The sequence below is a fragment of the Rhinopithecus bieti genome, unplaced genomic scaffold, assembly GCF_001698545.2.
Source record: "Rhinopithecus bieti isolate Rb0 unplaced genomic scaffold, ASM169854v2 scaffold_57691, whole genome shotgun sequence".
Classification (NCBI taxonomy): domain Eukaryota; kingdom Metazoa; phylum Chordata; class Mammalia; order Primates; family Cercopithecidae; genus Rhinopithecus; species Rhinopithecus bieti.
The window spans coordinates 741,320-756,718 of NW_016824383.1; the positions used below are offsets into that span (position 1 = coordinate 741,320).

General features: G+C 47.8%; 1 protein-coding gene across 4 annotated transcripts in view; it reads left to right on the plus strand.

The window, feature by feature from the left end:
• ZBTB7C (zinc finger and BTB domain containing 7C) overlaps positions 1-15,399 on the plus strand; it is a 376,979-nt gene that overhangs the window by 66,155 nt on the left and 295,425 nt on the right. For all 4 annotated transcript variants that reach the window (XM_017862295.1, XM_017862297.1, XM_017862296.1 and 1 more), the window contains exon 2: positions 8,886-9,110. The gene's annotated coding sequence lies outside the window, so the exon portion shown is untranslated. The remainder of the gene's footprint in view (positions 1-8,885; positions 9,111-15,399) is intronic.

Sequence of the window (15,399 nt, forward strand, 5' to 3'; positions counted from 1 at the left end):
AAAAAAAAAAAAAAAAAAAAAAAAAAAAAATGGGGGGAATCTCTCTATAGAAAAGGGGGATGGTGGCTCACGCCTGTAATCCCAGCACTTTGGGAGGCTGAGGTGGGTGGATCACGAGGTAAGGAGTTTGAGACCAGCCTGACCAACATGATGAAAACCTGTCTCTACTAAAAATACAAAAAAAATTAGCTGGGCGTGGTGGCGTGTGCCTGTAATCCCAGCTACTCAGGAGGCTGAGGCAGGAGAATCACTTAAACTTGGGAGGCAGAGGTTACAGTGGGCCAAGATCATGCCACTGCACTCCAGCCTGGCAACAGAGCGAGACTCCATCTCAAAAAAAAAAAAAAAAAAAAAAAAAAAAGGAAAAAAGAAAAGGGTGATGCTAGGGATGTAGAGTTGGAATGAAATTCTAAATCTGATCTCACTTTCGCATCTGGCCTCCGTGCTTGGTCAGCTCCTCTGATGGTCTGTTAGCCCCGCACTGGGGAAACCAGCCACTGAGACAGAAGGAAGCAGCTGACCAGTAACACTCCACCTATCCAGAGACCAGTCTGCAAGCAACCTCTCCTATCCAGAACATAGACATAGGTGGCAAAGTCAGGTAAAAGGGCCTCTGGTTAGCAAAAATGGCTAAAGTCTGGCACCTTATTTCCAAGAACACCCCTGCCCCCACCCTCACTCAGAACCCCAGGGTTGCCCAGCCTTGGGGGAACCCATGTTCTACATTAGAGGTATGGGAAGCAGTTTGAGGCAGGTGTTCTCAGCCAGGGCATGACCTATGGGAGACTGACTATGAGGAAGGGGCGGATAGAAGAAGAAAAGCAGAGAGGCAGAGACAAATGCTCAGCATGGCAAAGAGCCTCATGCTGGTGGCAGAGGGTCAGCAAGACAAGGTTCAGTCATGTTCAGCATCTCAGCCCTTCAAGTGCTTTGCAGGGTGAGGTTGGAGCAGAAGGTACACACATTTTAGGGTTTGTATCCTTTGCCACAAAAGGAAGAGAAGCATGTAAACATTAAAAAAATACTTTATGCAGTAGGGTTAAAAATAAAACGCATTTTGTTGCTTAATGGGGCAATATTGAGTTGTCTAGAAAATTGTTGTGTGTGAAATATCTCACCTGTATTACTAGATAAATGGTTATTTCCACGGGCATCATAGAGTATGAGAGCCAGGTAGGACCAAGAGATCCCATAAACCCATTTTAACATTTTTATAGATCATGTAATTGAGGTTCAGAGATGAGAAGTGATTTGCCCAAGGTCCCACAGCCAGATGGCAGCAGAGCTGGGCTTTGCACTTGGTTCACCAGAGTGCAAAATGGATCCAGGAACTGGGCAGGAGGCCTGGGTCCAGACACTGCACCTCAGGCAGGATCAGCCAGACTTGGGCTGGGACCCCCTTCAGCCTCCCAGAGGTCAGAGCCAAGGCCTTGTTGGGACACTAGGGGACCTGAAATACCTGGGCAGGAGCATGCTGAAGAGACAGAATGGGATGGAGGTCTGGGGTTGTAGGGGGCGGTACTGGTATGCCAGGAAAGCACAACAGAAGTGCACAGGGCACCTTGGGGGGTGGGCAGTTGGGAGTGGGGTGAACAAGCCCAATTCCTAAGTGAACTCTGAGGCTGCTGTTCTAGAACAGTCCACCTCTACGCATGTCAGAAACCAGTTTGAAAGGTAGCTTATAGCCCTGAAATAGGAAACAAAGAAGAAAATGCCAAGCACTCCTAGTAATCCTGCAGGAACCAGCTCCTGGAGTCTGATTTTTGCTTTCTATTTCCTGCAAGAGAGGGCTCCAAACGCAGCCTGTCCAGTGCACACCTACGGCAGCTTCTTACTGAACAGCTATCCACAGACTTCCTATTTTTACCTTTAATAACTGTAAGCTCGGGGTTACCAAGGTCTTCCTGTTGCTATAGTGAGAGGTGATAGCACCAGACTTCCAAAGCGCTGGACCCTTGGCTTAGAGGAGAAACAGAATCTGGGTTGCTTTATTTTTGGGTTTGACTGAGAAGATTTAATGCACCATTTTCTAGCCTTTGCAACAATGGCGGTTTGTGCTTAAAATACAGAAAACCTCCATAACAAAGAATAACCGGCAATTTTGAGGAGTGGACATCAGAGAGTATATAGAAGATAAATTTTAAATTATAAAAATGATACAACTTCATCCAGAAAATCCAGAAAATGACAAGTAAATAAAAACACATGTTGTTACATTACCATAGAACAACCTTCATGGTCCTCATGATTTATCAGCTTTCCTAAATATGCATTTGGCAGCATTGAAGACATAGTATCCATATAATTGGTAGTCTGCTTTTTGAGTTAATATGCTACAAGCATTCTTCTGTGTTGCTGCATTATCTCAATAAGCATTATTTTTATTGATTGGCTAATGTCATAATTTCATAAAGCATTCTCCTACTTTTACTCTTGGTCTCCATTATACCATCTCTGTCTAAATTCTACTCCTCCTCTGATTTGGATAACTGGCCGACCTTGTCCCTGTCCCCTTTCTCTTTCCCCCTTTCCCCTTCCCCTCCCCATACATGTGCTAGGACATCTTCCACTCTGCAGCCTGGCTAATCAGAAGGTGATCCCAGACCAGTGACATGGGCATCCCCTGGGAGCTTGTTAGCAGGATCTTGACTCCACCTGGGACCTACTGGACAGCACCTGCATTGTGACAAGATCCCAGGTGATTCATAAGCATGTAGAAGTTTGACAAACACTGATCTAAAACACACTTCCCAGCCACATGTGGTGGCCTATAATCCCAGCACTTTGGGAGGCTGAGGCGGGTGGATCACTTGAGGTCAGGAGTTCAAGACCAGTCTGGCCAACAAGGTGAAACCCCGTCTCTACTAAAAATACAAAAATTAGCCAGGTGTGGAAGTGTGTGCCTATAATCCAGTGACTCAGAAGGCTGAGGCCAGAGAATAGCTTGAACCTGGGAGGTGGAGGTTGCAGTGAGCCTAGATTGTGCCACTCCAGTCTAGGTGACAGAGCCAGACTCCATCTCAAAAATAAATTTAAATAAATAAAACACACATCCCCATGGCTCCAGGGTAGAGGCCCCACTCCTAGCCAGGTGCATAGCCTGCTGAGTAGAGACCAAAGCGGGCAGGGGGAGGGAGTGCAGAGGGAAGGGGCTAGGCTAATGGGACAATCTGCAGGTGGTAGGCAGCTGTGGGCCAGGAACTTTAGAGAGGTTGGGAGAGGGGAGGGGTCCTGTTAAGGAAGTTCCAAAATTCAGATCTGCAGATGATGTAGAATGAAAACTGGGAGCCCAACAGGCTATTAGGGGAAGGAGTGTGGGCGTGGGCAGCACAACCACCACTCCCAACTCACTCCCGACTCACTCCCGTTTCATAGACGAAGAAGCTAGGGCACAGAGAAATTAAATTGCTTACCCAAGCTCACACAGCTAATAGGTGGTGGAGCTGGGATACAAACCTGATTTCAGAGCCCACACTTCTTAACCAGCTGGCAATGTGGCCTCCAGAGTGTGAGCTAAATATAGGAGGAAGAAAGGAATAGAAGGATATTAAGTTCCTGCAATGAGCAAGTACTTTTTAATTTTATTGCATTTACTATTTACAACAGGCTTTGGGTGTGGGTATTATTATTCTGTGTTATAGATGAGGCAGTGACAAGCAAATTACTGGAGTTCACATAGTTACTAACAGCCAAAGTGAGGACTTGAACCCAGCACATTTTAGGTACCGAATGGATCCTGTTTCTACTTGCACACTTCATTAGCAAAAGGTGTAGAGTCGGTCTCTGCCTCTCAGAACGGCTTCTCTCCTTTCTACCTGCCCCCTAATGTTAAGACCCTACCTCCAAAGATTTGCCCTGTGTTTGTCCCCACCGTGAACACATGAAAGGAATTTGCTCAGGGACGAATTCCTCTCACTGTCCATGGTGGGGACAAACACAGGGCAAATCTTAGATGTTTTTCCTCAATCCTTAAAATTAGGAAATACTAGGACTAGAATACCTTCTAGAGGATACTAGAAGGTACTGTAAAATGATGCAGTTAGATCTAGTACCTTCTATTACTAGAAGGTACCTGGCTTAACATTTAATCTAACTGCATCATTTTACAGTTAAGGAAACTGAGGTCCAGAGAGCTCAAGCAACTTACCTAAGGTCACACAGCCAGCTGGTTACAGATCCAAGACTGACTGATTCAATGCTGTTTGCTCAATGCTGGGCTGTGTTTGTACCTGGTGGCCTGAGCATCCTGGGTCTCCTTGGAGCACTGCCAGGCCAGCCAGCAAGTACTGTTGGGTCAGTCAGTCAGTATGAATTCAGCCTTAAGCGTAGGCTGGAGGATGCAAAGGATGAAACTCCAGTAAAAAACAATCAACTTATTTTATATCTGCTTGCTGTTAAAAATCCAGGCAGTGTAGAAGTGTGTCCGGAAACACTTGAAAGCACTTCCCTCCCTCCCGGCGGCCCTCCCCATTCCACTCCCCAGGGGTAGCCACTTAACAGTGCTGTCTCCAATGGCTCCTTAATTTTCCTGCCAGCCGTTTGGTTGTGTAGGATCCATGCCACAGCAAGGCTATTTTTAACAAGCATCCTAGGCTTCAGGGGGTTGAGGAGAGGGGAAGAAAAAAAATATTCCATTTGTATATTTTTAATCCATACACATTTGAGCAGGCAGTGGCTTTCCCGTCCCTCCTGCCAAGGGTTGTGGGGAATTGATTAGACTCTCTAGGTGCAGGGTAATCCTTTCTCTTCCCCTAACAAGGCTGGAGGGCCAGGGAGGGGTTCGGGTGATGTTTCCAGGGACGATGGCTGTCTCAGCTGGCTGCCTCCCGATCCTGCCTGCCCCAGCCCTGTCCCTCCTGGCAGCCTCGAAAATCCTGGCTGGGTCTCCTGTGGCAGAGAAGGCCTGGGAACCTGACTCTTTGTGCCAAGCTCATATTTAGAAATGTCTCCAGCCAGACATTGGCATCGGTCCCACTTGGGCTCTGGGTAGGGGGTGCAGTCACATGTGCTGCCTTCGAGTGGGCAGCTTCTGAGTGGGCAGCAGCCCTCTTTGACTATAAACACAATCCCTTTATGCAGACGAGCTGGCATGGGAACCTGTGCTCCTGGGCACTGGGAGGGGGCAAGCTCTGGTAGACAGTAGGGAGAGGGAAGAAAGATGTCACAAGGCTTAGACTGGGAAATACGGTGTTGGGGGAGGGGTCCCAGCTCCCTGATCCCACCAGCCCTATCCATTTTTTGCAACTCTTTCCTGGGTGCCCAGGGCACTGTCCCTGCCTGAGTACAGAGCCTGCAGCCCCACAATGGCCCCGATAGACCTTTCTTTTCCTTTCTACCTCATGCATTCCCCAGTCCGTAGGACAGGAGTGAGACTTTGGAGGGAGCCTCCCGCCCCCCCACTGTGGCAGGGTTTGGCTCCATCTTCCCCTCAACATCTCCAGATCACTCTTGTAAAATGTGGCCCTGGATGTCACCATCTCTGAGGGCCCTTTCAGCGTTGATGGTGAATCATTCCACAGTTTCTTGCTCATCCCGTGTTCTTTTCCATGACAGTGCATGATGATGGGTGAATTAGACCAACTGATCCCGGCTTTAAATAGTAGGCCTCTAAGGTAACAAGCGGCATGCCGTAGCCCTGTGAAAACTCTCCTTTCTTTTACAACAGTTCCTTTAAGGAGAGTCGTCCACTCATGCCTCAGATATTTAATGAGCACCTACCAAGGGCAGGCCCTGTGCTGTCACCAGCCCTACAGTGGTGAATAAGACCTATCTCACTGATGGGTGATGGGGTGGGAGCCTGTCCGCTCTCCTCACATCACACCTCTGCAGCTCTTCCCTGGGGACTGAAGTGGCTTGCTCACTAAATTCAACTCTCTGGAGAGGAGGCTGCTTTTCTGCAGCTGAATCTTCAGAGAGAATCCAAATGCAGCCACAGGCCTTGCCCCCTACAGCCTGAGACCGAGCCGGGGCTACATCCTCAGGCCCCTGGCAGCTCCACTTCTCCCTGTCCTATCCTTCCTTCCTCTGCCCACATCTCCGGGGAAAAAGGGCTCCAAGAAGTAGTCAAGAAGGCTGAACAGATATTTTCTTTGTATCTCCTGGGAACAACATGATAAATCCAGAATCACAGAATGGATGGATGGATGGGTAAATAAGTGAGTTTGCAAATGAATGAAGAAATAAGCAGAAACTCAGTTCCAGCTCCAAAGGAACTGAAAATTCAGATGAAGAGAAATGGCTTGTAGAGTGGTGGCACCGTGGTACTGAAGGGGGCCCTTGGGAACAGACTCACCTCCTTCTTTTATGAGAAAGGAACCGCAGGCTCAGAGGAGAGGGGCTGCTGCAGTGCTGGTGACAGAGTGCAGAGGTCAGAGGATGGCGAGCTTATGCAGGGTGGTGAGATCCAGAACCGAGTGCAAGGCTGCCCTAAGTGTCCCTTGTCCTTGGAAAAAATTGCCTTTTCATATGGTTGGGAGTGGACGGTGCAATTTTTCTTCGAGGGTTAATTGTTTTGCTGACAGCACAGATAATTAGGAATGAGAATCCTGGAGTGAGGGCGACAGCACCATCTGCTGTGAATATGTTTCAACCCCACCTTGCAGGAGAGCTTGGAAGTACTCTTATCCTCACCCTCCCCACCCCAACAAAAATGAATGTGCTGTAGCTGTTTGCCTCTGGGGCCACGGCTGCCAGGTGACCTGCAGCCAGTGGGGGTGGGATGGTGTCCATTTTATTAAGGGTATAGTTTCTTCTCCTTCCCCCATCGCATCTACTGCACATAGCAGGGCTCATTGCAAGTCCCAAGGCTGAATGAGGATCCATAGACAGCCTGGGACAAAGAGCGATGATGCCAAGGGGCAGATTTTCTGTTCTTCCCTGAGCCTGAAGTCTGGAGATCTAGTCCTCTGTTGACTAGAGGTGGCCACGTGGGGCTGCACTGAGCTACATGCCTGCCATTAAGGTTTGAAGTTATTTTCCTGCCAAACTCTGTGGATCTGCTATGTACCCTGGGTTTCCTGGCCTTTGGCCTATGCTACTTGTTCCAGAAGGAGGTTGGCCCTGCCTTTCCTTGCTGAGTAGGAATGTCCTAGGTTGTGAGTTTCTCTATGTCAAGAGAAGAGCTGCTTTGGAATCAAGCAGAGAATTCTATTGTCCAGGAGCAACTGAGATCTTTCGTCAAATGGGCTGACTTCTATGGGTTGTTTTCATTTTTATTATTTAATAATATATTCCACACATAGAGTATATGAAATGTATATGCACATTTTGGAGATAATAATAATTGTTTTGCTCTTTCGAAGGGGCTTCTAACCTCTGTTGCTTTGCACAGAAGTGACTTGGAGCCTGAGCTGTAGAGGGCCAAGTTGCTGGGAGGCTCAAGGTCAGCCTAGCCTCTTCCAAAGCACTGGCTGTTTATCGTGGCCAATTTCTTTGTGCCTGAGCTGCTCCTGTTAACTAGGAGCATCCACATTCTTGCCTTTCTTATTTATCATTCTGTTATCTCTGTGCTTTCTCCTCTTCGACCCTCCTATGAGGAAAGAAACCAAAGGCATGACTGTTTTCCTCTTCTCTCCATCCCCCCGCAGCAGGGCAAACAGGCCAATGTCCCTCTCCTTCCCATTCCCACTCATCCCCCACCCCTGAGGTGACTTGGAAGGAAGATGAAATTAACCTAGGGCCAGGGAGCTTGCTGGAAAGAATGATAATTGGCTGTTTCACTTACTACTGTGTGACCTTTAGCAAGCTTCTCAACCTCTCTGTGCATCTGTTTCCTAGTGTTTCAAACACCCCTCCACAGAGCTACTGAGAAACTAAATGGATCCCCAGTGGATGCAAAAGCAGCTTGAAGAGTGTAACCATTATATATGTGTCCCTTCCTTCTTTTGCCACTCTCACCCCTGTCCCTGGGGCTTCCTCGTGTCTGCAATGCTGGGTGTCCTGATGGATGTTCTTCGTCTGCCACAGTCTCTTCTCAGCAATGGCCCACTGAAGCCTGGAGGAGCCCATGTTTGAGGTGCAGCTGAGAGTCACAGCCAGATGGGCACCCCAGGAGCCTACCCCTTTCACCCCCAAGAGCTGGAGGCTGTGCCTGGTCAGAGATGCAGGGCTGTAGCCAGCTTGGACTTGTCCAGAGATAGGCAACCTCCAGACTGGGGCAGGCTGCTTCAGCCAGAAGCACTTTGGCTCCTCTTGACAGAGCGTAAGCCACAATCTTGGCTACGAAATGTGGTGGCTCCGTGGAGCCGGTGTCTCTGTTCCTCATCCCAGCAAGGTTTGTGTTTCCACTTTTGTCTCTCACTCTGGGATGAAGAACTAGGAAAAGATATTCATCAGCCATAGGTGGGATGTCTTACCTGGAGCCCCCTACAAACTACAGAACACCAGAAGCCTTGCTTGGGATACCTGGGCTAGAAGAGTTAAGGAATGTTCCACATAGATGTGTCCTTGCACTTCTATGTACATCTCACAGGTGGAGTGAGAACATGTGTTTCCTTTCTCTTTCCTGGGGTGATGGAACAGCGTGAGGGAGGTTCTGTTGGCCAGTCTGGACTAAACTCTGAACAATGGCCAGGGTTTGGATGCAGGATTAGAAGGTGAGTCTTTCAGGCAGTTGAAATGAAGTATGCAGAGGTAAGAAAGGAATGAAGGGCGTGTGTGTGCATGTGTGTGCGGTGGGTGTGTGTGTTGAGGCCTGGGCCTGGGTTGGTGGGCAGGACACTGTCGGTGAAAACCCTGGATGAGAGTGAGTTGGTATAATCATGAAGAACTGCAGACCCTAATAATAAAGAGAAAGAGGAGGATGGCTAGAATTTTCAAGAACAGCTAAAACCTGGACATGTGTTTCTGGCCCTGGTAGGTGATGGAGGCCTCTGTTCTTCCTGCAGATCCCCTCTGAGCAGCTGGGAGCTCAGAAGCTCTCTCCAACCCTGAGGAGTGGGTCAGCCACAAGAGCAAGAAGTGATGGCGTGGAGTCCACCCAGGACCTGAGGCATGAGCAGAATCCACGCCCATTAGACCTGGAGCCTTGGCGTTTGGGGCTCCACTGCTGGGGAGATCCAAGAAGAATCAATGCTTTGGCCCCTGGTGACGTGTACATGGTGTAATGACAGGTAATGAACCTGAGGCTTGTCTATCCTTTATGAATGATATGGCAGGTAGGAGAATATATCAGCTTGCGGTAAGCATAAAGTGTCAACCCGTGGGAAGATAACTATGCAAACAAAGCACACTAAGGCCTGATAAGATGATAGATGGATGCTTTACAGTTATTAGTTTCTGCCCCATGTGCTTGCTGGAGCCAAGCACCGGAAGATTTAGCATCAGATGGGTTCACTTCCTATGCCTTATGGGAAGGCCTGATGCCTTTATGGACGTAGCATGTCATATTTGAGGAACTCAGAGTAACAAATCAAGAAGTCAGTATTCCCCATCAGCTTCTGTGGGAAACAGGGAGTTCATGCCAGTGGAGAAACAGAGGCAACGACAAGTGAAGAAGCTCTTTCATTGTGTCCCTGACGTGTGAGGGATAGACCTGGAGACCTCAGTGGTTGGGAAGCCTTTAGGTCTGGTTCAGATATGTCAAATGACAGGTGTGGTGATGGGTGAGTCCTGCTTGTTAAAAACAAAAGGCTTTATGTCTTCCCATTCTTTCAAGAATGCCCAGGCAATTAACAGATGATCAAAGGTGGATGAGGTAATGGGTAGGGGTCTGGAGGGGACAGTAGGGGCCTATCAGATACTTTGGGTCTAGCAGTTGATTCAGGGAAGTCAGCCAAGCCTGGAAGCATCAAGCAAGTCTCTAGGGCCTAGAAGGCAGGGCCTTGAGACTGGAAGGACAGGGGCCAGCCAGTAGGCTGGAGACCCCAAAGGTGGGTTCTGATCCAATGGCAGAGCGCGTTCCCATGGATTTTCTGGTCTTTGCTGTGTGCGTCATATGAGGTACCACCCTGGCAACTTCCACCGTGGGGAAAATGGTAGGCTGGGGTGGAGGCAAAAATAGCTTGGGGCCTTGGGAAACTGACCAGCGCAAGGGGAGAAGGGCCAGTGGCCTGGGACAGGAGGCCCAAGAGGGTGCGGTAAATTCCTTTTCAGTGCAGGCCAGTGTCAGGGTCCCCAGGGTCAGAGCCAAGGGATGGGGAGGAGCAGAACATTAGGACTTCTGGGTGGCCTTGTTCTAAATTAGGCAGAAAGGATAAGTTGAAGAAGGAATCTAGAAAGCTGAGCCCAGCTCTAGGAAGTGGATCAACCAAAGGCGCTAGGTGGGCTTGGAACTGGACTCCTGTCTATATAAGGAAATGGAGGAAGAATTGAGCTCCAGGGTCTCTGGCAAGGGGTAGTCAGAGACTAGCTATAACTGGAGGGGCTGAGCTAGGGAGCTGGCCTAAATATGACCTGTATGGACTTGCCCTGGGCTATCCCCAGACCCCATCTCTCAGTGGGACAAGTGGTCTGTATTTCTTGGACTTGGCTGGGGACCTGCGCAGGGCTGAAGCTGGGGAGCAGCATGGTGGGAGGTGATGGGGTACTGGGTAGAAGCAGAAAATATCCAATCCTAGAGGTATGTGGGTGAGGACTTTCAAGTTTGTAGTCTTAGGAGGCTAATGGGCAACATGCCTCCTGATGAAGGCCAGAAAGAGCCAAGGACTGGGTCTGTCAAACGCTCTTCTCCTATGTTACCAATGTTTACTGATTACCTGTTGTGCACCAAGCACTGTGCTCGGTGCCAGAAATACAGAGAATGAGCTGCGGTTTCCTTCCAGGGGAGGGAGTGTGGAGCCCGGTCCAGACCTCTGGAGGCTTCAAGCTTCTATCTTCAAAAACAGGGACGATACTATCTCACTCATAGACTAGTGGGGAGAATTAAATAAAATAAAACATGTAACACACTTAGGACAGCAGCTGGCACCATAATAAGTGATCAGTACATTTAGTTTTGTTTCCATGATTCTGCTTTTGGAGAAGCTCAGAGTCTGGCGGGGGTGAGAGCCAGGAAGGCTGGGAGAAGTGCCTTCTGACTTCCGGGGATTCTGACTGCTAACAGGGTTGGAGGCCTGTGCTTTGAAAACCGGTTATCAAAATTTCTCTGGCCACAGAAAATGTGATTTAGGTGGACCCTACCACTCGGAAATGGTCACTGCATTTATGTGCTTTGGCAGTTGCTAGGCACACAGAAAGACTAGAGGCAGGAGGGGTGGGTCCAGGAATTTAGAGAAGTGTTGAGAAAAGAGGACATTCTCCGAATGCTTGGAGAGTCTTGACTCCTTGTCTTCCAACTCAAGGGGAGGAGTGTGCAAGAAACCAAGGCAAGACTAGTGACCTGGAGTGAGGTGGCCCAATAGCCACTGGGGGCGGGCTTCAGATGCAAGCCACGTGTGTCATTTTAAATGTGGTAGCAGCATTTAAAAAAGTAAAAACAAGCAAGGGAAATTAATTTTAATGATATATTTCATTTAACTCAGTAGGTCTAACATATTATCATTTTAACATGTAATCAGCATAAAAATTATGACTGAGATGTTTTACATTCTTCTCATACAAAGTCTTTGAAGTCTACAGTGTATTTTGTACTTACAGCACCATCTCAGTTTAGGCCAGCCACATTTCAAGTTGGCTAGTGGCAACTGTGTTGGATAGCACCAATCTAGACTCTAGAATATCTTACCAAGGAGCACCCAGGGGCCAGGGGTATCCTGAGCTAGACATCAGGATTTATTATTGTGTTCTCTTCTTATGAAATGTCTATAAGGAATCCCTGGGGACATTCTCTTGAATAATAAGAGATGTCTTGAATCACTTATTCTAGATGGTAACTTATGTTCTCAAACCAGTCCTGACTCCAGGTCTCAGCAGCTGGGTTCAGGACTCTGCCACTTGCTGGGTCTGGGACCTTCAGGTGGTTCCTGAAGGTCTCTGAGCCTCAGAAGCTTCCCTGAAATTGGAACTAATAAATTCTATCTGTGTAACTATGAGGTAACTAAATAAAATAATGAATAATTGCTCTGTGACACTCAATTTCAAGAAATAATTCTTTTTATTTTCCTAAATCAAATAAAAACAAATTCGGGTTTTCCTATTGGCTAAGTTTGGCAGAAAGTTTCCTAATTGGCATTTCTGTAGTTCTGTCTCCACTCTCCTTTTGCATGAGAACCGGGCCGCTTTGCAGGTCAGCACAAATGGGGAGGGTGAGGCCTGGGCCTTAGCCCCTGGTGGTGACAGCTGCCTGTGGTGCCCCTTTATCCAGACCTGTGTGGTCAGCTGGAGGGGGCAGGCCCCTGCAGCCAGCTGGTGCTCTATCTATGCCAGCTCTGCCACAGGGGAACTGGAGTTCCCAGGCCACCATCTCTAGGGGGTGGACAGCACCCAGGCACTGCACTCCAGTGGAGTGAGGGTTGCCAGCTACTCCAGGTCCCAAGTCATCCCACCTCTCTTGGGATCCAGCCCAGCGATCCTTCTCTGAAAGTTCCATGTCCTTCATCCCTCTCTCTCCTGCCTCCCAGCCTCAGTCTTTGAAACAAAGGTCTGTTACTACCTTACCATGTCCCCTTGCTTTTCCCAGAAAGAAAAATTCACATAACTTACCCTTAGGGTGGGGAGTCCAGATCTTACTGTCACAAAATATGGCTGTTCTTTTGGGACTGGGGGTACACATTTTATGATCCTACGAATGGCAACTCTGGCCACTGGCCCCCAACAGCAGCAGAAAGCAGTAATCGCTACATAGAGTTACTGACCTGGCACCCTGACACATGTAGCTGGCACCTGGCCGGTGGCCACAAGGCCAGATTCCCCTATACCCAGCCCCATCTGAAGAATGAGTTAAATCATTCCTGCCTTCTGGGTTTTTTCTGAGCCTCAAGTGAGATAGTGTATGTGAAGGTCCTTTGTAAAGTTATCAAATGTTATTGAGACTCTTAATTCCCTCCCTGGGGGTGTTTTCTGGTCTGGGAGCTGAGTTTGAGGCTGCACATTTGATTTAAAAGGTGCCCCTTCTCTTGGCATCTGATGGCAGATGGTGCTGCCGTAGGACTCAACTAGGTGTTTCCATGAGATGCTCCCCCTAGGTGCTCTATCCCCCGGGTGAGCGCCTCTGAATTAACCCCTTGCCTCCTGTTCTCCTTTGGGAGAGGGGAAGGATCTGGGTGTTGGTGGCAGCAGTAGGTTTCCCTGACATCTTTACTTTCCCTCAGCCTGTTGTGTGCGTGGGGTCTCTAGCCAATCCTCCTGAGTTTGGGATCCACCTAGATTATTGTGAAAGCTCATAATCCATCCTTCCTGGGACTTGGGAGCAAGCCATGGATCTAAGTAAGTCCTGTAGGTCCTCCTTGCCTCCCTGGCTTGGGTCTGGTGAGGATTCTGTGATAGGAAATGGGGGCTCCAGGCAAATCCCATGTCCTCTGGGCCTGGCGTGGAGGGAGTAGGATCAGGAGGTGCAGGTGGGTGACATGAAGAGTAACTGGACTTAAGCTGCGCTGGAATCAGGGCAAAGTCTGCAGGATAAATGGAAATTCTCCGGGCCTGGGCATTGAGACAGCATTTTCAAGGTTGGGTCCACATTTGACTATGTGTGGTTGGGTTAATGGGCCTTTGATGCTCGCCGCAGTGGTATTTGGGTCACTCGTGTTGCTGCCTGCCTCTCTAGACTGGAGAGCCCCCGCCCCCTTTAGCAGCTGGCTGCCGCTTCCTGCTGGCTCTCCTGGGGCCCGAGCTCTCAAGGCTGTCACGAATCCTAAAAGAGTCCTTCAAACCAGTGTCACTGTGACTTAACATCTATTTCAAAAGATGATCTATGGCACATTTGGGGGACAATGCAGAGGGGGGTGTCACAAACTCAAGCACATTTGGATAAGGTTATCGACCTGGCTTTTTCTTAGTTTGCTATGTGACCCAGTGCAGTTCTTTTAAGTTCACCAGACCTTAATGTTCTCCTCTGTTAAATGGGCATGAGAGCCTGTACTGCAATGATTTAATCCTGTTTCCAGGTGTACATACACTCTGAAAGTGAAAGACGCTGTGGATCTTACTTGCCAAAGATTTGAGAGAATTATGGCAACACCCTTTCCGAGTCTAGCAGTGTGTAAATTCTGTTTCTTTAAAATTAGTCTCTTTATTGCTTCCTGGGAGCCCAGAGGGAACAGCTTCTGCTATATCACTGTAAGTTTTGCAGCAGGGAGAGGAAGAAAGCCACATTGCCCTTGACTGACAACCTTCATATGAGTATTTAACAATTTTAATTTTTCATGATTCTTCTGATAAAAATAGTACCCAACTAAAACAAATACATTTGTATTTTCCATCTCCTTAATTAGTTTCTAATTTGGGGGTTCTTATTAGCTTAAAATCATCTTGCTGAAATGGTCCTTGGATGAAAAAAAATGTGAAAACCACAATCAATTCTAGAGAGATCTTACTATTTAATTATGCTGATTGGAGCACTAGAGACCCCTGGCAAAACGAACCTCTCAGAATAAGCTTGATTTGTGTAATTTGGTTTTTAAAAATTTGGGATGCATATTTATCATGTTCAACTGTGTGTTGTTGTTCTCCTTGAGATTCTGACTTGTCTTGTAAGAGATGAGGGGAGGAAGCCATGGACTGTTGAGCCCATGGAGTCACTGGTAGGGGCTGGCCTGGAGGGAATATGAGGTCCCTGGCTTGCTTGGTAATTGGAAAATGGCTTTTCTTAAAAAACAAACAAACAAACAAAGCAAAAACAAACAAACAAAAACCAAAGGAGAGGTAAAAGGTCACACAAAAAAAAAAACAGACTAGGAAAGGGTAGACTGATAGAATTTTGGAGCTGAATGGTAAGAGAGCATCTTCCATGAAATCCTAGAAAATTAGCAAATCCTGGGTTAGAGATGTATTTAGAACCAAATTCTAGATTATAATATAACTTTGGAGACACTGGGAAGACTAGTTGCTCAAAAAGATGTGCCTCCCACCATCCAAACCCCCAAATCAATTTATGCTTTGCTGCAAGTGGCACAGCCAGCTGCCATGTGAAAGGGAGGACACTGCACTGACCATAATGTTGTCTTACCAGGAAACTGAAGCTAATGCTGATGAAGCGATAGCTCTAACCACCAATTTATACAAGAGCCAAGGACTTGTGGAAGGCCATCACCAAGTTCAGACCAGGGGGGATCTTCGCAGTACCAGTAACCTTATTTCTTTCTCTAACATGACTGATGTTCAGTGGGAAAAGGGGATGGGGAAGAGGGAATTGTTATAGACTGAGAGAATCTTAATAGATGCACGAACCAAATGCAATCTATGAGTCTTGTTTGAATCCTGATTCAAGCCAACCTACTGCAGAAGGATATGTTAGAGAGAATCGGGTTAAATATTAAGGAATTAGTGTTAATTTTTTAGGATATGTAATGCTGTGACAGTGTTATA